At 38.6% G+C, this 27,028-nt stretch overlaps 1 pseudogene; it reads left to right on the forward strand.

Annotated features, from left to right (window-relative positions):
* Positions 1-12,107: 12,107 nt before the first annotated feature.
* Positions 12,108-12,361, forward strand: LOC128579172 (cytochrome c oxidase subunit 7A2, mitochondrial-like; annotated as a pseudogene).
* Positions 12,362-27,028: the final 14,667 nt, after the last annotated feature.

The following is a 27,028-nucleotide window of genomic DNA, read 5'->3' on the forward strand; positions in this document are numbered from 1 at the left end:
AATCTTAACTGTTGTGCTAACCTAGTGTCAGAAACTGAACTGTCATGAGAGTCAATAAGGCACAAATGGGAGAACATTCCTCTCTCTATGGATGGATTTCAAACAAGTTTCCCATTCCAAACCCTTCATGGATACCAGCCGAAATGATCAGAAAAGGCCATCTAGTATCTTTGACCATAGCCTGGATCCCAAGACCTTACAAGATGAAGTCACTACATTGTCACAGTGGATGACATCACATGGGTGTTGTCCCATGTTACCATCTTCAAGCTTAGCCTTATTCATGCTAAGCCTGGGTAATGGATGTCAGGATTTCTTGTGGTTCTTGTGTTTCAAACTGTTACAAAAGAGTGGTTTCTTTTCTCCACACTCAATTCCTGTTCTGCAAAGTTTCTTTGTAACTGGGTGCAAAGGTATTCAAGGGCACTTTCTTTCCTTTTTCACTCCATGAAGCTGTAAGAACATGGAACAGTATGGTTTACACCTACTTCTGCCCTGGAATGTTGTAGACCAGGAAATCAAGCACAAAAATCAGACATTGATTTTACAGACCTGACAGATATGTCACATAATTCTCACTTCTACTTTCATGGTGTTTTACTTCTTTAGAATAGGCTTGATTAGAAAGGTAGGTGCCTCACTGAACATGCTCTCTTAACACAGAGATAGGCACTGTGTCCAATAATGTCCTCAATAGCTCCATGTATTTATGAAGATCATTGGTAATATTAGCCTATCTGGAAAGTTTCAACATTCCTCACCTCAGTGCAAGTGGTGTCCAGACTTTTGGTTTCTCTTGACCACATAGGAAGTACAAGAGTTATGTTGGGCCTGACAATGAATACACAAACACTTATGAAAATTGATAGGCAAATAAAAGATCCGTGCATAATTTCTGTGATATGTGCCACCACAGATATCAAAATAATCCTGATATAATCCTCATGTGTCATAAAGACCTGAGGATTGGACAGTCCTCAAAGCTGCAGAAAGGGTCAATTTTTAGCTGGAACTCAATGACTTTTGATAAACATGACTAAAATATTTGGATGTTCTAGCAGACCAAGAGGGATTAATCCTCCAAGCTCAGGTGTTGGAGACAAGCCTGAGCAACATGGAGACACGCTAACCACTGATCCCCTACCTGGTTTCTACTGAATGGAAAAATTAGCCAAGCCTGTGGCACTTTCCTGTTGCTTCAGCTTCTCAAGAGGCTGAAGCAAGAGGATTCCTTCAACCCAAGTGTTGGAGGTGGCTGTGTCTAGGCTTATGCCATGACACTGTAGCCTGGGCAACACAGTGAGTGTCTGCCTATATAAAAATTAAAAAAGAAAAACAAAGAAAGAACAACATTTTGCTGTTCCAAGTTTACAAGAGCAAAAGTACAAGGATGGGTCTGTAGTCAGGTGGAATAGGGGACTACATAAAGGAGTAAGTTTATTTGGGCCCATGTATGGAGGAATGAGTGATTCAGTACAAGAGGGTTTGGGATTGTTTAGTTGGGATATTGTCAATGGATCTGAAGTGTAGGTGTTGTCCAGAAATGTCTGGGATGCAGCCATAGAGTGACTGGGCCAAGGGAATATTGGCTAAAATTGAAAGACCCCAAATGAGGAGATAGAGTACATTCTGGATTAGATAGTGTTCATATAAAAAGCCTGATTTTAGGCATGAATTCACTGTGGGTGCAGTTTTTAGGGGACTACAGTGAACCCAGGATATAAAAGGGTCAGAGTTACATAAAATCCAAAGGCTTTATTAATTCAAGTTTTAGGAAAACAACTTCATTATGATAGAATAATTTCTCTAGTTTACATCTAATCTATGGGCAAAATTTTGAAACTAGATCCAGGGTAAAGAGTAAAAATGAGGGGTAAGTTTCATCACAACAGTTTTCTTCATTTCTACATGGAGACTGAGTATCATTTTGTTGCCCTCGGTAGAGTGTCCTGGTAGCATAGCTTACAGCAGTCTTCAAGTGTTGTCATCAAGTGAACCTATTCTCTCAGCCGGGACTATAAGTGTCTGCACAATCTCTAGCTATTTTTTGTGGTTCAGAGACGGGGTTTCACCCTTGCTCAGGCTGGGCTCCAATTCAGAAGCTCAGACACTCCAACTGTCTGGGCCTCCCAAATTACCAAGATGACAATCATGAAGAACCACTGCTGGCCACAAACAATAGTTTTAAACAAATCCACACTTGCGAGTGATATTTATTTCATAGGATGTGTTGGGCAGTTTTCCTTCCTTTTTATGTTTTGGAAAAGTTTGTATAATATTGGTACTAGTTCCTTTTTAAAGGTTTGACAGAATTTAGATGTGTTTAGTCCCGGACTTTCCTTTATTGGGAGATTGTGCCTAGTGGAAGCTCTTTCAGTAATAGTCTATTCTAGATTTCTGACTATTTCAGTCACAGAAAGTTGTGATTCCAGGTATTGGTTCATTTCCCTCATTTTTTCATGGTATGGGAATAGAGTTCTTTTGTAGTAATCATTGAGGATTTCTTGAATTTATCAGATGTCTATTGTTATTTATCCATTATCATTTTAGATAGATGGTATTAGAGATATTACATTTCTGTTTATGGTTAGGTTGGCCGAAGGCTTCTTAATTTTATTAATCCCTTTAAAAAAACAACTTTTGATATGATTGATCTTCTGAATAATTCTTTTCTTTCAATTTTATTTAATTATCGCCTAATTTTGTTTCTTTTCTTCAGCTGGGTTTGGGACTGAAATGTTCTTCCTATTTCATTTGCTTGAGATGACCCATTAAGGCATTGGTTCTTCTCTTCCTGTTTTCTTGATGAAGATCTGATAACTGGAATCCATATACAACTCAAACTCATCAATAAGAAAAGAATAATCCTATTTCTATGTGTGCAAGAGATTTGAACAGAAATTTATGTGAGGAAGACAAGTACCTGGCCTCTACACACATGACAAAATGCTCAGCATAGTTAATCAGCAGTGAAATGCAAATCAAAACCACTTTCAGATCTTGCCTAACTGCAGTAAGATGAGCCCACATCACAAAATCCCAATCCCACAGATATTGGCATGGATGTGGAGAGAAGGTAAAACTTCTACACTGCTGTTGGGAATGCAAGTTAATATGGCAATTTTGAAAATTCTGTATTAAATCATAACTGTGTACATTGATGCATTTAGAGGGTGCAATGTGGGGATTTGATATACAATGTAGAATGTTTACATACGACAGAATAATAGAATGGTGTCCTTCCTTAAAATATTCATACTCTATTCATAATAGTACAGAAATTTATCATTGCATTATGCACATGAGAATACCAATGGAACTAAAAGTAGACCTACATTTCATCCTTCAATCCCTCTATTAGATAGATACCCAGATGAACAAAAATCATTTTAAAATAATAACATTTGGATCCTGCTGTTTATTGGAGCCCAATTCATCATTTAGAAGACATGGAAACAGCCCAAGTGCCCATCTACCCATGAATGCATGAACAAATGTTGATATATGTACCTCGTGGAATACTATGCAGCTTTAAAAAAGACAAAGACCTCCCATCTTATTTACCTGGATGAACGTAGAACACATTCTTGTTTGTGAAGTATCTCTAGAATGGAAGAAAAAGTATCCAAAGTACTCATTACCACTATGAATTCAGTATAGAATCACCTACACATTCATAGGAATGGAAAAACATAACTATAGTCAAGAAAGTAGAAGGGAAGAGGACAGAAAGGGAAAGGGATGTGGGAGGCATGAGGTGAAGGGTGTTTGGGAGGCCTTACCTAATGTGCATGATGCAGTGGAATATTTCAAAACTATTAAGAAAAGAATATATTTGTAATGGCTGTTTTAATCAGTTCAATGTAAGCATTTCATTTTGTATATCAAATCACTACAGTGAACCCCATAATTGTATAAATGTACAGATTTATGATTTAATAAAAAATAAATTAAGTATAAAATATGAAAATAAATAAATATCGTAACTTCAAGGCCTGGAGTGGTGGCTCAATCCTCTAATCCTAACACTCCTGGAGTAGTGCCTCCCACCTATATAATAATAAGCTTTTATTTTATATATAATATATAAAATATATTTTATATAATATATAATATATGTATATCATGTATATAATAAGCTTTTATTATTTACTTATCCACTAAGTATTAATAGTTGTTTATAAAGTACTTTTAGGAATTATTTGTCCTTTTTACCATTTGAGTATAGGTGGGTTTGATTTGGAAAGAAAATTTTACAACATATTTAGATAAATGATTACATCACCTACACATGACTGCCAAATTTTGTCATCAAAATGTTCTTCATGGGTAAATATGACTACTTTGTTTTCTTCTTCTCATCTTCTCCCTTTTCTACTTAGAAGTTTCTTTTTTTCTTTCTTTCTTCTTTCTTTCTTTCTTTCTTTCTTTCTTTCTTTCTTTCTTTCTTTCTTTCTTTCTTTCTTTCTTTCTTTCTTTCTTTCTTTCTTTCTTTCTTTCTTTTTATAGAGATTGTCTCAATTTGTCACACTCAGTAGAGTGCTGTGGCATCATGGTTCATAGCATCCTCCAGCTCTTGGGCTTAGGTGATTATCTTGAGTCAGTCTCCCGAGTAACTGGGACTACAGGCACCCACCATAGCACCCGGGTATTCTTTTGTGCAGTTGGGCTGGGGTTAGGTTCAAACCTGTCAACCTAGGTATATGGGGCCTGTGCCCTACTCACTGAGCCACAGGCACCATCCTACTTAGAAGTTTTATTTCCTATCTCTTTTATTATTTCTCTTCTATTACTGTGAATTGATTAGTTCAGATTTCCAACTGCAGCACTGGAGTTGGGTTCAAACCTGCCACCTAGGTATATGGGGCCTGTGCCCTACTCACTAAGCCACAGGCACCATCCTACTTAGAATTTTTATCTCCTATCTCTTTTATTATCTCTATTCTAGTACTATGAACTGATTAGTTCAGATACCGTCTTTCTGGTCCATTCATTACAAAATGATCTGGTCCATTACAAAATGTTGCCTTTCATGTTTCTTACAGGGCAAGTCTGTAAGCAATAATTTTTTTTTTTCTTGGAATGTCAATTCCATCACTTCTAGAGGCAATTATTGTGTCTCATCATTAAGATTCTCTCAGAATTTGGGCAGCGCCTGTGGCTCAAGGAGTAGGGCGCCGGTCCCATATGCCAGAGGTGGCGGGTTCAAACCCAGCCCTGGCCAAAAAAAAAAAAAAAAAAAAAAAGATTCTCTCAGAATTTCATTCACTAGTTTATCAACCTTAAATTATCATCATCTATAACCCATTATTTTATCAGGAATCCATAAACGCTAATATGTAATTCTGATACACTATCATCTAATGTAATTTTTGTTTCTTTTTGTTTTTATTTTTTTTAATTAAATCATAACTGTACATTAATGTATTTATGGGGTACAATGTGCTGATTTTGCATACAATTTGGAATGCTTACATCAGACTGATTAACATAGCCTTCACCTCAATTATTGCATAAAGACATTTATCCTATACACTTAATCGATTTGACATGTACTCTGGCAATATGCACCATAGGTGTTTCCCCACCTTTAGACTTCCTCCATTCAACCTCCTCCCTTTACTCCCATCCCCCTCCTCTGTCCTCCTTCATCCTGAGCTATAGTTGTCTTTTATCTTTCATATGAAAGTGTGGGTGATTACAAATTGGTTTCATAATAATACTGTGACATTGGGTATTATTTCTCCCATTCTTGAGATACTTTACTAAGAAAAATATGTTCCAGCTCCATCCATGTAAACATGAAAGAAGTAAAGTCTCCATCATTTTTTAAGGCTGCATAATATTCCATAGTGTACATATACCACTATTTATTAATCATATCAGAGTAGTCTGTTGTTATTTGGCCTTTATCATTTCTGATTGATGAAATTAGGGATTTTACTCTTCTACTTCTGGTTAGGTTAGCCAAAGGTTTATCTATTTTATTGACCTTAAAAAAAAAAACACAAAACACTCTTTGATTGGTTTATCTATTGTATGATTCCTTTGTTTTCAATTTCATTTAGTTCTGCTCAAATTTTAGTTATTTATTTTATTCCACTGGGTATAGGGTTGGAAAGTTCTTTTTTTTCCAGTTGCTTGAGATGTCACATTAAGTTGTTGACTTCTTCTCTTTACGTTCTTTTGAGGAAGGCTTGCAACGCTATAAATTTTCCTCTTAGAATTGCCTTTGGGGTATCCCAGAGGTTCTGATAGTTTGTGTTTTGTTCCAGAAGTTTGGTAATTTCCTTCTTGATTTCATCTATTACCTACCTATCATTCAGCATGATGTTATTTTGTTTCCATGTTTTTGTATGCATGTGGAGTTGTTACTGAGTTCAAATTTTATTGCATGATGGTCCAAGAGAATACAAGGAATGATTTCTATTCTTTTAAATTTGCTGAGGTTAGACTTGTGACCTAAGATGTGATCAGTTTTGGAGGATGATCCATGGGCTGATGAGAAGAATGTGTATTCACTTTTGTTAGGATGAAATATTCTTTAGATGTCTGTTAGATGCAAATGTTGAATGGTTAAGTCAAACATGTCTTTGCTTAGCTTCTTTTTGGAGGTTCTAACACTGCCAAAGGAGTGTTAAATTCTCTGACAATTACAGTGCTGGTGGAAATCAAGGTGCTCATGTCAGTTAGAGTTTTTCATATAAATTGATGCGCATTCTGGTTGTGTTCATAGATGTTGATAATGGAAATCTCATCATGTAGAGTGTTGCCCTTAACAAATAAGCAGTGACCATCATTATCTTTCCTTACTTTTAGTGGTTTAAAGCCTATTGTATCTGTGAATAAAATTGCAACACCTTCTTTTTTCTGATTTTCTTTTTTTTATTGCTTTGAATTCTTTCTTTCTTTCTTTTTTTTTTTTTTTTATTAAATCATAGCTGTGTACATTAATGTGATCATGGCACCATACACTAGTTTCATAGAACATTTGACACATTTTCATCACCTGGTTAACATAGACTTCCTGGGATTTTCTTAGTTATCATGCTAAGACATTTACATTCTACATTTACTAATATTCACATATAACCTTGTAAGATGCACCGCAGGTGTAATCCCACCAATCCCCCTCCCTCTGCCCACCTCCCCCCCTCCCATTCCTTCCTCCTATTCTTAGTTGTAACTGGGTTATAGCTTTCATCTGAAAGCCATAAATTAGTTTCATAGTAGGGCTGAGTACATTGAATACTTTTTCTTCCATTCTTGGGATGCTTTACTGAGAATATGTTCCAGCTCCATCCATGTAAACATGAAAGAGGTAAAGTCTCCATCTTTCTTAAAGGCTGCATAGTATTCCATGGTGTACATATACCACAATTTATTAATTCATTTGTGGATTGATGGGCACTTGGGCTTTTTCCATGACTTAGCAATTATGAATAGGGCTGCAATAAACATTCTGCTACAAATATCTTTGTTGTGATGTGATTTTTTGTCTTCTGGGTATATGCCTAGTAGAGGAATTATAGGATTGAATGACAGATCTATTTTTGATCTCTAAGTGTTCTTCAAACAGCTTTCCAAAAGGAATGTATTAATTTGCATTCCCACCAGCAGGGTAGAAGTGTTCCCTTTTCTCCACATCCACGCCAGCTCCATCAACATCTCTGGTTTTGGGATTTTGTGGTATAGGCTAGTCTCACTGAAGTTAGATGATATCTCAAAGTAGTTTTGATTTGCATTTCTCTGATGATTAAAGATTATGAGAATTTTTCATACGTCTGTAGGCCACGTGTCTGTCTTCTTCAGAGAAGTTTCTGCGATGGGATCACTTGTTCTTTTCTTGCTAATGCATTTGAGTTCTCTGTGGATTCTGGTTATTAAACCTTTGTCAGAGACATAACCTGCAAATATCTTCTCCCATTCTGAGGGCTGTTTGCTTGCTTTACTTACTGTGTTCTTGGCTGTGCAGAAGCTTTTTAGTTTGATCAGGTCCCAGTAGTGTATTTTTGAATCTGCTTCAATTGCCCGGGAAGGGGGATTCCTCCTCATAAAATACTCACCCATGCCCCTTTTTTTGATTTTCATTTGCCTGAATTATAGATGACCATCCCTTCACCCTGAGTCATGCTTATCTTTAAATGTAAGGTGAGATTCTTGAATGTAGCAGATGTCAGGCTTGAGGTTTTGTATCCAGTTAGCCAACCTGTGTGTCTTTAGAGGACAATTTAAGCCATTCACATTAATCTAGAGAAGTGATAAGCCACATAGAGTTTTGGGTATCGAGTTTTTCAAAAGTCCAGTGGACATTTTTAATCCTTTCACCACTATCAAACTTGGAATTTGATCTAAAGTTTCTGAGTGATTTTACTTTGGTGGTGGAGGATTTTGTTGTTCATTATGGAGGATAGGTCTGTGAATATCCTGCAGAGCTGGTATAGTAATAGCAAATTTCTTCAGCATGTAACTGTCATTAAAGTATTTAATTTCACCATCATAGATGAAACTCATTTTAGCTGGATACAGGATCCTGGGTTGAAAGTTATTTTCTTTAAGAAGATTAAAGGTCAATGACCACACTTTTCTAGCTTGAAAGTTTCAGCAGAGAGATTTGCCCTCATTCTAACATTCTTCCCCTTGTAGGTTATGATTTTCTTATGTCTTACAGCTTGAAAAATCTTCTCCTTCCTATTTACTTTGGCGAAGTTAATTATAATGTGTCTATGAGAATTTTTCTTGGGGGCGGGGAGGGCCGAGCCCTGACAGGCAGGAGGGAAACAGACAGCCGAGCATAGACTTCAGGAGAGACAAAAACAGATGAATGTGGATGTTGGGAAGTGAGGAAGGGGACGAACCTTTACATGAGAGCTACGAAGAGGGCCGATCACGAAGGTCAAAGAGACTAAGAGGGGCCAAGAGTGGATGTTGGGAGAGACAAGGAGAGCCAAGCATATAAGTCAGACAGGGGAAGAGAGGTGAGGGGGGATGTCCGGGTGAGCCGAATTGGGCCGAGCTCGTTGTGTGAGATGAATGAATAAATCTGTAACACTTAGCCAAGAGCATTGCTTCCTACTATGTGAAATTTATCTAATTAAAATAGTGCAAACTACTTATTTTACTTAGTATGATGTATTTAATCTCATTCCTACAGAATGTTTTAAACAAATAAGTAAATGAATACATAGATCTCTTTTGCAACCAGTGCTGTAAACAAGAAAATATTTTTTCTGGTTTTGTGATAGTGCTAGTGATGATGGGGTTTATAGTTGTTATGTTTCAAGTTGCAAGCCAGTAAGAGGTACTGACCAAAACGTTATAACTTTCTGTCACACTAAGGGATCTGCTTTTGAGTTTCTTTCCCTTAAAGTCCTGAGATAACTACAGGACCTTACACCACCTGTGTGTTTATAAAAGATAAGCAGTTTATTTCCCAGCAATGACAGATCCTCCTTAAAACCCTCAGATCACTATAGGACCTTACACCACCTGTGTGTTTATAAAAGATTAGCAGTAACATCACCACATTGTGTCCAAGGACACACTGAGCCTGTCCACAGGCTGAGGGAATGAGCATTGTTCACCCCCAGCTCATTATAATACTAAATCCCTAATCTAGGAGGGACTTGCCCACCATTTTTGTTCCTGGGCTGTATGTGCTGGAATGATTTCTCACTGCACTTGTGTGCCCTGCACTCAACCCCAAATATGTGATGGCATTTACGTCCCTCAGGTATTATTTTTACCTTCTTGAACTCACTGACCATGTTGGATGGGGGGTGAATTTGAAGCATTCTATGTCCCTCCCCACCCAGCAGATGCATCTCCTGTAGAAAATCCTTTCCTCCTGGACAATCCCTATGTCTCAGTCACTGGCTTTCTTTGTGGTGAGAATCATGAATATCCCTTGAAGGTTTGTTAAAAAATCCTTGAAGTGAAGGGGATTTCAAACATTTAAAACACATTTTTACTAGATTGGTGACAGGAGGATAGGGCTGGGTAATAGGACGATACAGAAAATGAAATAAAAAATAATTTTAAATGCTGTATCAGTTTGGAACTCTAATCAGTGCAGAACCTGTATGTAACAAAAACATTGGTATAGACATAAGAAAGCAGGTGACAGGCTCCCTGAGTCTAGGGATTAAGGAGAACTAAGTAATGAGTATAGAGTTTCCTACTGGGTGATGGAAAAGTTTATTACCACTGAATTACAAACTTTAAAATAGTTTTATATTGTGTTGTATTTACTTTTAAAAATTAAGGTAACACTTATGAACCATAATTAAGTTTCAGTAGAAATATTATGTATTAAGCCATTAAAATGAACCATAATTAGGATTCAGTAGAAAAATTATGTATTAAACTCAATATTCAAAAACTTTTTAGACATGTACCAGTAGAATAAATATGAGTTTGCTGGGCACAGTGGCTCATGAATATAAATTCTAGCACTTTGCGAGCCCAAGGACCATGCTACATTGTTTGAAGTCAGAAGTTTCAAATCAGTCATAAAAAATACTTAAGAAATTAACCAGGTGTGATGTCACATGCTGGTAAGTCCCAGAGAGACAGGAAGCTTAAGAATAGGAGTTTAGGTTTCAGTGAGCTATGTATATACCACTGTTCTCCGGCCTGGGCAACTGGGCATGTCCCCATCTGTAAGATAAAATTCAAATGCACACACACAAAAGTTTTTATTTGATGTGTCTATGATTATCTGATAAATATAAATTACTGTAAGATTTTTGAAGTGTTTGGGTCTACTGTGAAGATTCTGAAGAGTAAGATAAAAATAATAATACAGTAATGTGAATTGATGCATATAACTAAAGGGAAATTTACTTTTATCCCAAAAGCTAAATATTTATATTAAAAATATTTTTAGGAATCTTTGCATGCCACAATATAATGGTATAATTTTAAAATAGGACTTAATTTTGCAAAATAATATTAATATTGAATAAAAAATCTTGACTTTAAAAAAATAAACAGGCTCCAGTTATAGTAAGACATACAGTAGAACATAACTTCTTTAAGTTTGTGGTTGAAAGAAGAGTGATGTATTAAATCCTAACTCCTACTTTGGTAAATGTTTAATACATATGGGAGAAACAAGTATTGATTTTAATACATACCATATTTTAGGATGCAGTTCAGTTATGCTAGAAAAGGGTTAGAAGTTTGTTCAGTTTAACACAGTATTTTTCTAAACTCAGAATTTTCTGTATTGACAATGTGTTAACAAAAATTTCTGGGTGGCACCTGTGGTTCAAAGAAGTAGGGCGCCAGCCCCATATGCCGGAAGTGGTGGGTTCAAATCCTGCCCCTGCCAAAAAAAAAAACTACAAAATTTTTTTTTCCACATTATTAACCTTTTTGAGAAGTTGTAACAGGTCCTCCCACTAGATATGGTACCTGAATTTTTCAATATTGTTTTAAATTTCAAATTAATACGAGGGTACAAGTATTTAGGTTACATTGTTCTATCTTCCAAGATAAAGTTCAAATTACACAAGAACCCTTCCGCTGAACACCCTTGCATTGTGCACACTAGGTGAGACCTTGTCTAATGCCCTCCTGCCTCCCACGTATCACCCTCCCCCTAAACCCTCCTCACCCCACTTGCTACAATATATTTATGCTTTACCAATTGTATGAGCATGTGATTTTTTTTTTTTTTATGGTTTTTGGCCGGGGCTGGGTTTGAACCTGTCACTTCTGGCATATAGGACCGGTGCCCTACTCCTTGAGCCACAGGCGTTGCCCAGAGCATGTGATTTTTTTTTATATTGGCTTCATATTAGAATTGTTTCTCATTCTTGAGATACTTTACTAAGAAGAATGTGTTTCAACTCCATCTAGGTAAACATAAAAGATGTAAAGTCTAGCTCTTTTTTATTGCTGAATAGCATTCCATAGTGTACATATACCAAAATGTTTCAATCTATTCATGGGTTGATGGGCACTCAAGTTGCTTCAACAACTTGGCAACTATGAATTGAGCTGCAATAAAAATTCTGGTGCACCCTGCACCAGTTCCGGTGTGGCAACTTTTCCTTCTCTGTGTTCAGTTGTAGCGGTTGGTGGGCAGTAACTGAGGCAAGATGCTGCAGAATCTGTTGGCTGTCTGTCTGATTTTGCAGAGGACCATAAGCACTGATTCATGCAGGCATTTTGAAAATAAAGTTTCAGAAAAGCAAAAGCTGTTTCAGGAGGATAATGGGATTCCAGTTCACCTAAAGGGTGTGCTGCCTTGATGCCCTCCTACTGTATAGAGCCACCATAGTCCTTACAGTTGGTGGAACAGCAGGTGCCATATATCTGCTGGCTGGCTTCATTTCCCAAGAAGCAGGATTGACTTCAGTCCTCCCAGCAATCACTTGGTTCACTTTCATTTAGCTCTGTATGGACTAGTAAACTGATGAGTAACTGAGCTCTTCACTGGGGATCAATATTTATTGATTTGTATTAATTGCTACCCATAAAGCAGTCTTTAACCAGTGGGGAAAAAAAATCTGGTGCAAATATCTTTGAGGTAAAATGATTTTTGTTCTTGGGTTTTCCCCTGTAGCTCAGTGGTTAGGGTGCTAGCCAAATACACTGGGGCTGGTGAACGGAGCCTGGGCCTGTTAAACAACAATTTCAACTACAACAAAACAAATAGCTGGGTGTTGTGGCGGGTGCCTATAGTCCCAACTACTTGAGAGTGTGAGGCAAGAGAATTGTTTAAGTCCAGAAGTTTGAGGTTTCTGTGGTTGTGACAATAGCTTCAATCTACTGAGGGCAACCAAGTGCAACCCTGTCTCAAAAAACAAACAAACAAACAAGATTTTTGTTCTTCTGTGTAGATAGCTAGTAATGGGATTGTGGGATCAAATGAAAGATAAACTTGTATTTTTTTAAGGATTCTCTGTACTTCTTTCCCTAAATGTTGTATTAGTTTGCAGTCCCACCTCCAGTGTAGAAGTGTTCCCTTCTCTCCACATGCATGCCCAAATCTGCAGTTTGGGTACTTTGTGATGTAGGCTGAGTGGTATCTCAGCATGGTTTTGATTTGGGCTTTTCTGATGATAAAGACAATGAGAATTTTGACATGTTTGTTGGTCACTTATCTGTTATCTTCTTACCCATATAGAAATGAGGTTGCTCTTGTTTAATTTGAGTTCTCTGTAAATTCTGATTATCCGGCCTTTGTCAGATTCAAAATGCAAAAATAATAAAAAATATTCTCCCATTTTGTAGGCTGTTTCATTGAGTGATGGTACCCTTAGCTGTGCAAAAGCTTTTTTTTTTTTTTTTTTTTTTTGGTCTTTTTAAGACAGTTTCAAGTTGTTGCCCTGGATTGAGTGTCCTACCGGCATATTTCACAGCAACCTCCAACTCTTGAGCTCAAGCAATCTTCCTGCCTCAGTTTTTCTATTTTTACTAGAGATGGGGTTTTGCTTTTGCTCAGGCTGGTCTCAAACTCCTCAATCAATCCACTTTCCTCAGCTTCCCAAAGTAGTAGGATTACAGATATGAGCCACCATGCCTGAGCTATGCAGAAGCTTTTTAGCTTAATCAAATCACAGTTATTTACTGGTGTTGCTGTAATTGACAGGGGGTTCTTTCACATAAAATCTTTACCCAGGCCAATAGTTAAAGCATTTTCCCCATACTGTCTTCTATAATTTGTAATGTTTCATGTCCTAAATTTAAATCTTTTATCCAGTGAGAATCGATTTTTGTTGGTAGTGAGAGGTGTGAGTGTAATTTCATTCTACATGTGACAAACCTGTTCTCCCAGCACCATTATTAAATAGGGCTTCTTTTCCTCAGTACATGTTTTTGTTAGGCTTATGGAAAATCAAATGATGATATGTTCATCTCTAGATTCTCTATTCTATCCAATATATCTGCCTTTCTATTTTTGTGCCCAATATCATGCTGCTTTGATCACTATAAATCTGTAAAATAATAACCTGAAGTCTGGTAATGTGATGTCTCCAGATTTGTCTTTATTTCTAAATAATATATTTGCTATTTAGGGGAAGTATGACCTTGGTACTTTAATAGAGATTACATTAAATCTGTAGATTGCTTTGGGTAGTATGGACATTTTAATAATGTTGATTCTGGCTTGGCGCCTGTATCTCAAGTGGCTAAGGAGCCAGCCACATACACCAGAGTTGGTTGGTTAGAATCCATCTTGGGCCTGCCAAACAACAATGGCATCTACAACCAAAAAATAGCCAGGTATTGTGGCAGGCGCCTGTAGTATCAGCTACTTCGGAGGCTGAGGCAAGGGAATCACTTAAGCCCTGGAGTGGAGTTTGCTGTGAGCTATGATGCTACAGCACTCAACAAGGCAACAGCTTGGAGATCTGTCTGGAAAAAAAAGAAAAACAAATGTTGATTCTTCCCAGCCCAGAGCATGATTTGTTTTTCCATTTGTTAACAGCTTCTGCTATTTCTTTTTCTCAAAGTTTCATAGTTCTCTTGAGATCATCACATCCTTTGTTAGATATCATTCTTAGGTATTTCATCTTCTTTAGAGCTGCTGTAAAAGGAAGAAAGTCTTTGATTTTATTTTTGGCTTGACTGTTGGCATGTACAAAGGCTACTGAGTTGTAGGTATTGATCTGGTATCCTGAGATGCTGCTATTGGCTGTGAGTTTTTTGTAGATGGCCTCTATCAGTTTAAGGAATGTCCCACATAAACCTATTTTCAAAGCAGCAGAGATGCACTATATGTCTTGTTACTTGGATTCACTGAGTCATCTGCTAGGGGAGTATGTCTGCACAATATAAACAAACATGGTTATTCATTATAATGTGCCTAAAGTCCATTGCTTTGTGATTCTTGATTTTATTTTTACTTTATAGAACTATGGTTCATTTACTTCAAAACTGTAGGACTCTTGATTATGTACATGTTTTCCTCAATGTTTTAAAAAAATTACACTGTCTAGGTCAGTGTATTTTTATGTTTTCAGAGGAGAGAGAAGTTCCTGCAGGAAGCACAAAGGTACAAAATACATTAAAGTCATATTTGACTTATAGGAGAGAACAGATTACATTTTCTATATTAAAAATAATTTGGATTTTATTTGTCTCCATCATCCATAAGCTCTAAAACTCAAATGTCTCTGCTGTTATTTGTTTCTTCTGTTATGCCTTTCACCAATTTTTGCAGTTTCTTTCTTTCTACTTTCCTTCCTCCCACCCACCTCTCCTCTCTTTTTTTTTTCCTGCTTTTATTATTCACTTTGTCACTAAGTATTAATAGCTGGTTATAAAGTAATTTTAGGGTCGATTTGTCTTTTTTACCATTTGATTATAGATGGACTTGATTAGGAAAGAATATTTTACAACATATTTAGAGAAGTAATTACATCACCCACACATGACTGCCATATTTTGTCATCAAAATGTTCTTCATGGGTAAATATGACTACTTTGTTTTCTACTTCTCATCTTCTCTATTTTCTACTTAGAAGTTTCCTTTTTTTTTTTTTGTAGAGAGAGTCTCACTTTGTCACACTCGGTAGAGTTCTGTGGCATCACAGCTCATAGCATCCTCCAGCTCTTGGGCTTAGGTAATTCTCTTGCCTCAGTCTCCCGAGTAGGTGGGACTATAGGCGCCCACCACAATACCTGGCTATTTTTTTTTATTTTTTAATTTTTTTATTAAATCATAGCTGTATACATTAGTATGATCATGGGGCACCATACAATTGGTTCATAGACCATTTGACACATTTTCATCACACTAGTTAACATAGATTTCCTGGCATTTTCTTAGTTATTTTGCTAAGACCTTTACATTCCACATTTACTAGGATTCACATATACCCTTGTAAGATGCACCGCAGGTGTAATCCCATTAATCCCCCTCCCTCCACCTACCTACCCACCCCTCCCCTCCCTTTCCTCCTTCTCCCTATTCTTAGGTTGTAACTGGGTTATAGCTTTCATGTGAAAGCCCCAAATTAGTTTCATAGTAGGGCTGAGCACATTGGGTACTTTTTCTTCCATTCTTGAGACACTTTACTAAGAAGAATATGTTCCAGATCCATCCATGTAAACATGAAAGAGGTAAAGTCTCCACCTTTTTTAAGGCTGCGTAATATTCCATGGTGTTCACATACCACAATTTATTAATCTATTCGTGGATCAATGTGCACTTGGGCTTTTTCCATGACTTAGCAATTATGAATAGGGCTGCAATAAAGATTCTGATACAAATATCTTTGTTATAATGTCATTTTTGGTCTTCTGGGTATATGCCCAGTAGGGGAATTACAGGATTGAATGGCAGATCTATTTTTAGATCTCTAAGTGTTCTCCATATCTCTTTCCAAAAGGAATGTATTAATTTGCATTCCCACTAGCAGTGCAGAAGTGTTCCCTTTTCTCCACATCCACGCTAACATCTCTGGTCTTGGGATTTTGTGATGTAGGCTAGCCTCACTGGAGTTAGATGATATCGCAAAGTAGTTTTGATTTGAATTCTCTGATGAGTAAAGATGATGAGCATTTTTCCATATGTCTGAAGGCCGTGCGCCTGTCTTCTTCAGGAATTTTCTCTTCAAGTCCCTTGCCCAGCCTGCGATGGGATCCCTTGTTCTTTTCTCAAACGCTAATGCGTTTGAGTTCTCTGTGGATTCTGGTTATTAAACCTTTGTCGGAGACATAACCTGCAAATATCTTCTCCCATTCTGAGGGCTGTTTGCTTGCTTTACTTACTGTGTTCTTGGCTGTGCAGAAGTTTTGAGTTTGATCAAGTCCCAATAGTGTATTTTTCAAGCAGCTTAAATTGCCCGGAGGTTCCTTCTCATAAAAAACTCGCCCAACCCAATTTCTTCAAGGGTTTTCCGTGCACTCTCTTGTAGTATTTTTATAGTTTCATGTCTCAGGTTTAAATCTTTAATCCAGTGAGAGTCTATCTAGCTTAATGGTGAGAGGTGAGGGTCCAGTTTCAGTCTTCTACAGGTTGCCAGCCAGTTCACCCAGCAGCATTTGTTAAGCAGGGAATCTTTTCCACACTGGATGTTTTTAATTGGCTTGTCAAAGATCAAATAATGGTAAATAGCTGGATTCATCTCTTGGTTCCCTATTCTGTTCCAGACATCTACTTCTTTGTTTTTGTGCCTGTACCATGCTGTTTTGATCACTATCGATTTGTAGTATAGTCTGAGGTCTGGTATCATAATTCCTCCTGCTTTGTTTTTATTTTTGATTAATGTCTTGGCTATTCGAGGTTTTTCCTGATTGCATATAAAACGAAGTACTGTTTTCTCAAGATCTTTAAAGTATGACAGTGGAGATAAATGGGGATTGCGTTGAAATTATATATTGCTTTGGGTAGAATGGACATTTTAACAATGTTGATTCTTCCCAGACATGAGCATGGTATATTTTTCCATTTGTTAACATTCTCACCTATCTCTTTTCTTAGAGTTTCATAGTTCTCTTTATATAGATTATTCACGTCCTTTGTTAGATAAACTCCCAAGTATTTCATCTTCTTTGGCACTACTGTGAATGGGATAGAGTCCTTAATTGTTTTTTCAACTTGACTATTGTTGGTATATATAAAGGTTACCGATTTATGAATATTGATTTTGTAACCTGAGATGCTGCTGTATTCCTTGATCACTTCTAAGAGTTTTGTAGTAGAGTCCTTAGTATTTTCCAGATATACAATCATATCATCTGTGAAGAGCGAAAGTTTGATCTTTTCTGACCCTATGTGGATACCCTTTTTTTCCCTAATTGCGGTGGCTAAAACTTCCATTACACTGTTAAAGAGCAATGGAGATAATGGGCAGCCTTGTCTGGTTCCAGATCTGAGTGGAAATGATTCCAATTTAACTCCATTCAATATGGTATTGGCTGCGGGTTAGCTATAGATGGCCTCTATCAGTTTAAGAAATGTCCCTTCTATACCAATTTTCTTAAGTTCTCTGATCATGAAGGGATGCTGGAAGTTATCAAAAGCTTTTTCTGCATCAATTGAGAGAATCATATGGTCTTTTTTTTTTTAATTTGTTTATGTGCTGAATTACATTTATAGATTTACGTATATTAAACCAGCCTTCAGAGCCTGGGATAAAACCGACTTGGTCATGATGTATGATTTGTTTGATGTGTTGCTGGATTCTGTTTGTTAGAATCTTGTTGAATATTTTTGCATCTATGTTCATTAGTGATATTGGTCTATAATTTTCTTTTTTTGTTGGGTCTTTTCCTGATTTGGGGATCAGGGTGATGTTTACTTCATAGAACGTGTTTGGTAGTGTTCCTTCTTTTTCTACCTTTTGGAACAGGTGGGGTAACATTGGTACAAATTCCTCTTTAAAGGTTTGTTAGAATTCTGATGTAAAAACATCTGGTCACGGGCTTTTCTTTTTGCGAAGATTTTGTATGTTTGATGTTACTTCTGAACTTGATATGGGCCTGTTCAACATTTCCACTGGATTTTGTTTAAGTCTTGGAAGGTGATGTGCTTCCAAGTAACGGTCAATTTTCTTCAGATTTTCGTATTTCTGACAGTAAAGTTTCTTGTAATATTCATTAAGGATTTTTTTGATTTCTGAGGAGTCTGTTGTTATTTCATCTTTGTTATTTTTGATTGATGAGTTTAGAGATTTTACTCTTTTTTTCCTGTTCAGTTTGCCAAAGGTTTATCTATTTTGTTGACCTTTTCAAAAAGCCAGCTTTTTGATTTATTGATCTGTTGTATTATTCTTTTGTTTTCAATTTCATTGAGTTCTGCTCTGATTTTCGTCATTTCTTTTATTCTATTGGATTTGGGGTTGGAGTGTTCTTCCATTTCCAGTCTCTTGAGATTTCCCATTAAGTTGCTTACTTCCTCTCTTTCTGTTCTCCTTAGGAAGGATGACAGTGCTATAAATTTCCCTCTTAGAACTGTCTTTTGGTGTCCCAGAGGTTCTGATAGTTCGTGTCTTCGTTGTCATTTTGTTCCAAAAATTTGGCAATTTCCATCTTGATCTCATCTCTGATCCAGCTATCATTCAGCATAAGGCTATTTAACTTCCATGTTTTTGTATGAGTATGAAGATTCCTGTTGTTATTCATCTCAAGTTTTATTCCATGATGGTCAGAGAAGATGCATGGAATAATTTCTATACCTTTAAATTTACGGAAGTTAGACTTGTCACCTAAGATGTGATCAATTTTAGAGTAAGTTCCGTGGGCTGATGAGAAGTGTGTGTATTCAGTTTTTTTGGGTTGTAATGTTCTGTAGATGTCTGCTAAATCTAAATGCTGGATGGTTAGATTTAAATCTAGAATTTCTTTACTCAGCTTTTTGTTGGAGGATTGATCCCTCACTGTCAAAGGAGTGTTAAAATCTCCGATTACTATAGAGTTGGAGGAAATCAAGTTGCTCATGTCTGTTAGAGTTTCTCTTATAAATTGAGGTGCATTCTGGTTGGGTGTATAGATATTAATAATTGAAATCTCATCATATTGAGTCTTACCCTTAACAAATATGAAGTGACCATTTTTGCCCTTCCTTACTTTTGTTGGTTTAAAGTCTATTGTATCCGCAAATAAAATTGCAACTCCTGCTTTTTTTTGGTTACCATTTGCCTGAAATATGGATGACCATCCTTTCACCCTGAGTCCGTATTTGTCTTTTAAGTTAAGATGTGACTCTTGTATGCGACAAATGTCTGGCCTTAGTTTTTGTATCCAATCAGCTAACCTATGCCTCTTTAGAGGGCATTTTGAGCCATTCACATTAATGGAGAGTATTGATAATTCTGGTGGAATTTTGGGTATCGAGTTTTTCGAAAGTCCAATTGCCATTTTTAATCCTTTTGCCATTGTAGAAGTTGGTGTTTGATCAGAATTTTCTGAGTGAGTTTACTTTTGTAGTAGAGGATTGGGTTGATTATTATGGAGGAAGGTCTGGGAATATCCTAAAGAGCTGGTTTAGTTATGGCAAATTTCTTTAGCATATGAATGTCATTAAAGTATTTAATTTCTCCATGATAAATGAAATTCAGTTTAGGTGGGTATAAGATACAGGGTTGAAAGTTATTTTGGTTGAGGAGATTAAACGTTGATGACCACCCTCTTCTGGCTTGAAAAGTTTCACAGAGAGATCTGTAGTCATTCTAATATTCTTGCCTTTGAAGGTAATAGTTTTCTTTCGCCTGGCTGCTTTGAGAATTTTCTCCTTCATATTAAATTTAGTGAACTTAATTATGATATTCCTGGGTGATGTCTTATTGGGGTTGAGTTGTGCTGGGGTTCTGAAGCTATCTGCTATCTGAATTTCAGGTTCTCTAGGCATGTCTGGAAAATTCTCTTTCATAATTTCATGCAGAAGGGCCTCTGCGCCCAGTGAGGCCACTTCATCTGTTTCAGGAATTCCTATAAGTCGGATATTTGCCTTCTTCAAGTTATCCCAGAGTTCTCTGAGAGACTGATCCATTTTTGCTCTCCATTTCTCTTCCTCTTTGAGAGTTTTGGAGCATTCAAAGGCTTTATCTTTAATGTCAGAGATCCTTTCTTCTGCTTTGTCCATTCTGTTTCTAAGGGATTCTACTGTATTTTTCATATCTTTGAGGGCTGCAAATTCTTGCTTCAGTGTGTATAAGTCTTTGGTGGTTTTGTCTTTAAATTCATTCAATTCTTGAGACAGCTTTTGAATTTCTCCATGAAATTCAAGCAGCTAAGGCACCAGCCAAATACACCAGAATTGGCTGGTTAGAATCCATCTTGGGCCTTCCAAACAACAAGGACAACTACAACCAAAAAATAGCCAGGTGTTGTGGCATGGGCCTGTAGTTTCAACTACTTGGGAAGCTCAGGCAAGAGAATCATTTAAGCCCAGGAGTGGAGTTCGGTGTCAACTATGATGGTATGGTGTCAACTGTGATGGTACAGTATTCAACAAAGCAACAGCTTGAGGTTCTGTCTCGAATAAAAAAAGAAAAAATAAATTTTGATTCTTCCCAGCCCAAAGCATGGTATGTTTTTCCATTTGTTAACAGCTTCTGCCCTCTCTTTTCTCAAAGTTTCATAGTTCTCTTCAGATCATCACATCCTTTGTTAGATATCATTCTTAGGTATTTCATATTCTTTAGAGCTGCTGTAAAAGGAGGTGAGTCTTTGATTTTATTTTTGACTTTACTGTTGGCATGTACAAAGGCTACTAATTTGTAGGTATTGATCATGTTTCCTGAGATGCTGCTACTGGCTGTGAGTTTTTTGTAGACGGCCTCTATCAGTTTAAGAAATGTCCTACATAAACCTATTTTCAAAGTAGCAGAGATGCAGTATATGTATTCTTAGTTTGATTCACTGAGTCATCTGCTAGGGAAGTATGTCTGTACAATATAAACAAACATGGTTATTTATTATTATGGGACTAAAGACTCATTGTTTTGTGATTCTTAATTTTACTTTTACTTTATAGAACTATGGTTCATCTACTCAAAACTGTAAGACTCTTGGGTATGTACATGTTTTCCTCAATGTTTAAAAAAATACACTGTCTAGGTCAGTGTATTTTCATGTTTTCAGAAGAGAAAGAAGTTCCTGCAGAAGGCACAATGGCACAAAATGCATTAAAGTCATATTGACGTATAGGTTTCAGAGGATAGGGAAGTTGCTGCAGGGGACACAAAGGTACAAAATACATTAAAGTCATATTTCACTTATAGGAGAGAACAGATTACATTTCCTATATTAATAATCTGGATTTTATTTGTCTTCATTATCCATAAGCTCTAAAACTCAGATGTCTCTGCTGTTATTTGTTTCTTCTGTTATGCCTTTACCAATTTTTGCAGTTTCTTTCTTTCTACTTTCCTTAATCCCACCCACCTCTCCTCTCTTTTTTTTTCCTGCTTTTATTATTCACTTAGTCACTGAGTATTAATAGTTGTTATAAAGTAATTTTAGGAACAATATGTCATTTTTACCATTGATTATAGGTGGACTTGATTTGGAAAGAAAATTTTACAACATAGAGAAGTAATTACATCACCTACACATGACTGCCATATTTTGTCATCAAAATGTTCTTCCTGGGTAAATATAACTACTTTGTTTCTTCTTCTCATCTTATCTCTTTTCTACTTAGAAGTTTTTTTTTTTATTAAATCATAGCTGTCTACATTGATATGATCATGGGGCATCATTCACTAGTTTGATCCAAAGTTTCTGAGTGAGTTTACTTTTGTGGTATAGGATTGGGTTGGTCATTATGGAGGATAGGTCTGAGAATATCCTAAAGAGCTGTTTTGGTTATGGCAAATTTTTTCAACATATGATTGTCATTAAAGTAATTTCTCCATCATAAATGAAACTCAGTTTAGCTGGATACAAGATCCGGGGTTGAAAGTTATTTTGCTTTAGGAGATTAAAAGTTAGTGACCACCCTCTTCTGGCTTGAAAAGTTTCAGCAGAGAGATCTGCAGTCATTCTAATATTCTTCCCTTGATGGTAATGGTTTTCTGTCTCCTGGCAGCTTTGAGGATTTTCTCCTTCATATTAACTTTAGTGAAGTTAATTATGATATGCCTTGGGGATGTCTTATTGGGGTTGAGTCGTGCTGGGGTTCTGAAGCTGTCTGCTATCTGAATTTCAGAATCTCTAGGCATGTCTGGAAAATTCTCTTTCATAATTTCATGCAGAAGGGCCTCTGTGCCCAGTGAGGTCACTTCATCTGTTTCTGGCACTCCTATGATTCAGATATTCGCCTTCTTCGAATTATCCTGGAGCTCTCTGAGAGTGTTCCATTTTTGCTCCCCATTTCTCTTACTCTTTGAGAGTTTGGGAGCATTCAAAGGCTTTATCTTCGATGTCAGAAATCCTTTCTTCTGCTTGCTCCATTCTGTTACTTAGGGATTCTACTGTATTTTTCATATCTTTGAGGGCTGCAAATTCTTGCTTCAGTGTGTCTAAGTCTTTGGTGGTTTTGTCTTTAAATTCGTTAAATTCTTGAGACAACTTTTGAATTTCTCCTCGAATTCCTAATTCCACTTTATTAATCTTGTCTGCAATCCAAATTCTGAATTCGATTTCTGAAATCTCAGCCAGTTGTTTATGAATGGGATCTTCAATTACATCTGCCATATCTTTCCTTGGGGGGGTTGATCTATTCTGGTTATTCTTGTTTCCAGAGTTTTTCGGCTGATTCTGCCCCATGGTTGTTTGAGTCCCTCTGATTTTATCACCTGGGGCTTTGTCAAGGGCCCATACAGTGCTGTGGCCTGAGAAACTGGGGCCTAGTGAAACAGATACTTTGGATTGAAGTCTCAGGTGTGGAGAAATATCAGCATTTAAGTCACTCCACCCCCCCACTGGCAAGCAATTGGAAAATAAAAATCAAACCTTCCTACCACCGTGCACCTAGGGCACTACCTGATTTGTCCTCAGGTGATTGGTTTTGTTCAAAAATGTCCAAATCAATTGTCTCAGTCTTCACCTGTCTCGGGTTAGAGAGTTTAAGAGGTCTCTGGGAACTGGATCACAGGGGTCTGGTGACTACTCTGGTATGGCTTGCTCCAGTGCTGCGTGGAGTCAGGAGAAGCCACCCAGCCTATGAATCAGTCTGGGAAGTTTGCTGCCTCCTTCCCCACCTTGCACCACTTCACATCCAGTCACTGATAGCCCTGTAGGTGGCTGACCCAGTTGCCTGTAGTGAATCGGTACTCCAGGGGTTTGTACCTGCCTGAATTACAAGGAAGTCTGCCAGGCCGCTGTGTTCTGCCTCTCTCCAGCAGGAGGAGGTGAGGCCTGACAACCTCGGGCTCTAGATGAAGGTTGAGGGGTTTTCACTCAGGTCCAGTCTCAATCCTCATTAATGTTGCTGACAGAACAGAACAGAACAACTCTGCATTTCCCCTGCAGAAGAGAAGCTGAATTGAGTTCCAAATCAGCTTGTCTTTGCTCTTGTATTGTCTATAGGCTGACAATCCCCTGAGGGCCAGGTGTGTCTTAGGTTTAGTAAAGCGGACCTCTGGGTCAGCCCAACCCTGGGAGTTTCCCTGGTTTGCAAATTGGAGTTGCCTCAGGCAAACTCAGAGTCTCTGGTTGCCCAGGGAGACAGGGGGTGTGGCTTCAGAATATTCTGTAGTGAGCCATATTGCTAGCAAAAGAGGGCTGCTGCCTTATGGCTCAGGCAACTGTTGCTCCAGTGTAGCTCCCCTCTGGCCAACCGTCCTCTCTCTGCTCCCGTATCCTAGAGTCTGCAGCAACCGGTTGCAGCCCAGCACTGTCTACACCCCTTGAGCAATTGCCTAAGTGTTTGGACCCCTGGGGGACAGGCCTCCAGACCTGGGAGCAAGAGCAGAGGGGAGCGCGGGGAGCACTGGAAGCCTGGGGTTGCGGGTAGAGAACACACACAGCTTTACACAGTTTTATGCCTGGCTGTATTGTCACCAAAAGACGGCTGTCGCACTGTGCCTCAGGGAACTGCCACTCTGGTTCAGTCTCCTCTCCACCGACTGACCGGGACTGGCCTCCAGATACCAGTGTGAGTGAAGGGGAGTGCTTGGAGCTCAGAATTCCAGGTAGAGACTATATACAGTTTATACAGTTTTATGCCTGGCAGGAGGACGCCGTGACACCCTAGTAGGGGAGGTAGGTCCAGTTTTTAGAGGGTTTCTCCCATGGAGTGTAGTGGGAGGACCTTTGAACTCTGCCCGGTTGTGTGTGGGGTACTCTAAGCCATTCCCATGGGGGAGGGGACTCCCGTCTGCTTGGTGATGGATTTTGTACCTTTTGTTTGTATCTTTGTGGTCACAGCTCGCCTCAACGTGCATTCTACAACCTTCTCTCTTAGTGCAGCTCAAATCCACCAGGTTACTTGCTGAATTTTTGTACTTTAACTCTCCTTCTGGATGGGAGCCTCTGTGGAAAGCTGGCTTCAGTCAGCCATCTTGTCTCCTCCCCTCTACTTAGAAGTTTTATTTTGTTTTGTTTTTTTAAAGACAGTCTCACTTTTTTGCACTCTGTAGAGTGCCGTGGCATCACAGCTCATAGTATCCTCCAGCTCTAGGGCTTAGGTGGTTCTCTTGCTTCAGTCTCCTGAAAAGCTAGGACTACAGGCCCCCAATACAACACCCGGCTATTCTTTTGTTGCAGTTTGGCTTGGGGAGAGTTCAAAACCACTACCCTACATATATGAGGCTGGCGTCCTACTCACTGAGCCACAGGCACTGTCCTCTTAGAAGTTTTATCTCCTATCTCTTTTATTATCTCTCTTCTATTTCTGTGAATTGATTACATTCAATACATCAGATACTGTCTTTCCAGTCCATTCATTACAAACTGTTGCCTTTCATGTTGCGTACAGGGCAAGTCTGTAAGCAATAACTTTTTTTCTTGGAATGTCAATTTCATCACTCCTAGAGGCAATTATTGTCTCTATCACTAAGATTCTCTCACACAGGTGCTCTATGGAGTCAGAAAGGCCCGCCCAGTAGCAGGGTTGGACCAGGGGACTGAGTCTCTTTCTCCACTTTGCTCCTCTTTCACACCAGGCACTGTTGACCTCACAGGGCTGCAGTCCTATTCCCTCCAATAAGCAGATGTGCCAGGGCTTAATGCCTGTCAGAGTCAAAGGAAGGTCGATGTGCCCGCTGCCTGGCCACTACCATCTGCCATCAGCCAGCTGGGGGAGCTGAGAGCTGAGACCTGCCTGTCTTGGGTACTCAATAACAATTGGCCAGTGTTCCACCAGGACTCAGTCTAATCCTGAGGGTAACAAGTCAGCAAATGCTTTTCTCTCTCATCCATCAAGCCTTTGCCCCTGGTGCTCTGCTGCACTGGTATAACTATAGGGTGAGTTCTGGTTTCCTTTGGCAGACCTGAGAGTTGGGGAGATGTCCCTCTACATTGGGATCACTCTACTGTTGCTGGATCTTTGTGGGAAGTAACCTTGTGCAGGTCCTTTGTGACTGCCACTGCCAGGGAGATCTGACTGTAGCATCAGCTCTGGGAGTGTGGGGCATGGATCCAGCAGCAGGGCGGGGGATGCTGCACATGATTCTGGCAGTGCCTGGTGCCTGGTGACATTGGCAAGGAGAGCAGTTGGCTCACAATTCTGGGAAGGATGGGCGCATCTTGGAGATAGGGCATGTGGGTGGGGCAGGGTGCATTGTGGAAGGCTCTGGCAGTCTCTGGCTGGGTGTGGCACAAAGGCAGTGAGGATGTGTGGCTCTAGAAGTTTCTAGCCACACAACACAGAGGCAGGGAGGGCACCAGGGACATGCAGATGTAGCAGGCTCTGGCCTTAGGGGAGTGGGCAGGATACTTGGTCCAGAAGACCAGGGTGGGGCTGGAGGTGGGGAAGATCCTCCTGAGTTTCCTATTACAGTCTCTACAGGGATTAGGCTTCTGGTTCATCAGATGAGGGGTGAAGGATGGACTAAAAGTTCAGAATGGCAGGGAAAACATTAGTTCAATTTTTTTTTTCTGGCAAAATAGTGTTCAGAGTCATAGCAGAGTTCCTCTGGGGAAGTAGTTCCCACTTCCTACAGCTCTCTCTCGTGGGGTGAGATAAGAGGTCCTCAGTTCACCACTGGCCTATAGAAAACCTGCATCTGCAAATGAAGAGAAAAAGGAAAAAAAAAAAAAAAGAAGAAAAAACACACAGCTTCTTTGGGGGAAGATTTGGACACTTTTTTTTTCTGATGAATTTTATATCTGAAGTTTGCTTTCTTGGAGTCAGAGCTTGCCTCATCAGAGGTGGCCTGCAGTCATCACTCTTCTCTCTTGGCTAGGTTCCCAGTCTTCAGCTTAATTGGGTATTTTCTGGACATTATTTTTCCCTCTGGTTGGGAGCTTCTGTCAGAAGCTGCTTCCAGTCGGCCATATTGCCCCACCCCCCTGAAGTTCAGATATTTTTATGCTTACCTTTTGGAGGGGGAATTTGGAAATATAGGTCCAAAAAAGGGTTTCTGAGGATAACAAATGGGTGGGGGCAAGAGAATGACTTGTAGATTACAACAACAGACAGGTATTTATAGTTGTTTTTTTTTTATTAAATTATAGC

This window comes from Nycticebus coucang, chromosome Y, assembly GCF_027406575.1.
Source record: "Nycticebus coucang isolate mNycCou1 chromosome Y, mNycCou1.pri, whole genome shotgun sequence".
In the NCBI taxonomy this organism is placed as follows: domain Eukaryota; kingdom Metazoa; phylum Chordata; class Mammalia; order Primates; family Lorisidae; genus Nycticebus; species Nycticebus coucang.